Source organism: Aplysia californica, unplaced genomic scaffold (genome assembly GCF_000002075.1).
Source record: "Aplysia californica isolate F4 #8 unplaced genomic scaffold, AplCal3.0 scaffold00452, whole genome shotgun sequence".
Taxonomy (NCBI): Eukaryota; Metazoa; Mollusca; class Gastropoda; order Aplysiida; family Aplysiidae; genus Aplysia; species Aplysia californica.
Genome location: NW_004797722.1, coordinates 188,224 through 189,629, shown reverse-complemented (window position 1 = coordinate 189,629; position 1,406 = coordinate 188,224). Strand labels below are relative to the sequence as shown.

The window sequence follows — 1,406 nt, the reverse complement described above, 5'->3', positions numbered from 1 at the left end:
TCAATAAGTCTTCAGTCTGGGTATGAAGGAATCATGGTAGAGTAATACAATTTCGCCAGCCTTTAGACAATTCTTTGGAACACACCATGCACATTTTCAGGAAAATCCGACAATAATAAGGCACTTGTCAGCGTGTTCAATGACACCATGCACAAAACTTTTGTTTTTCTTTACTGAAGCTGTGCCATGGAGCCTGTTGAATATCGCTCAATTATCAAGTTTTTACACTTGGAAGGAAAATCCCCTTGGGACATCTTTCAAGAAAAGCTCCAAGTTTATTGTGACGGATGTCCTCTCTATAATACTGTGACATACTGGGTAAGGAAATTCAAATCTGGATTCATGTCGGTGCTGGATTAAGATCGTGAAGGGCGTCCATCCTTTGTGACCACTGAAGAGAATGTATCCATAGTGAAGAAACAGGTTCTACAAGACAGACGCATAATTGTTTAACAGCGCTCAAGTGAAACGAGAATCAGTGTAGAGTCAATAGAAACGATTCTCCATGACCATCTAACATGAATAAAGTGTCTGTTGTGCGGTGAGTACCACGCCTTTTGACAAGTGAGAAAAAGAAGAAGAGGGTTGAGTCCTGCAAAACTCTCCTTCGAATTGAGTCCAATGACACAATTTAAAAAAAATGATGACTATGGATGAATCATGGATTTATCGTTTTGATCCAGAACAAAAAATGTCCTCCATGCAATGGAAAACCCCTTCTCCCCCCTCACCAAAGAAGGCAAAGGAAACGCCGTCAAGTGGAAAGGTCATTCTGTCGTGTTTCTGAAATTGTGAAGGTATCATCATGACTGACTACCTGGAAAATAGAAGAGAAATAAAAAAACAGTCACAGTAGACAAAAAATCGGGTTTGCTGATAAAATTGTGGTCCGAATTGGTGAGAAAAAAGGCGGGGAAAACTCCGTAATGGGGTCCTCCATCTGCATGACAATGCCCCTCAGGGCACAACAAGCAGTCTAGACAGTAGAATAGTGCGGCTTTGAAATCCTGCCACACCCAGATTATCCACTTGACCTAGCCTCCTCAGACTTTTTTGTTTCCTAATCTAAAATATGACGTCGTTTCCATGACAACGAAAACGTCATTGAAGAGGTTGAAAACTGCTTAGGGGCCCATTCTGTGTCATTTTTCTCTCAAGGACCTTTGAAGGTCAAAGAGAAGAAGCAGAAATGTATTACTCTGCTTGGTGAATATGTAAAGAAATAAAAGTATGTGTGCCAAGTTACAAAGCTCTGTCTTTATTCTTTCATGTTTAGACCAAAGACTTCTTGAACCCCCCCGTACGTGCACACATGGGTGAGTTGTGGAAAAGGGGATAATAAGTAAACTCGTACCCCGCTCGGAGGAGGTGGAGATCGAGCAACACGTATTTAGCCCCCTACCCCC

General features: G+C 41.7%; 1 protein-coding gene across 1 annotated transcript in view; it reads right to left on the bottom strand.

Moving 5' to 3' along the window:
• Positions 1-1,406, bottom strand: part of LOC101860991 (organic cation transporter protein) — a gene marked incomplete in the record, with an annotated part of 41,342 nt that overhangs the window by 6,792 nt on the left and 33,144 nt on the right.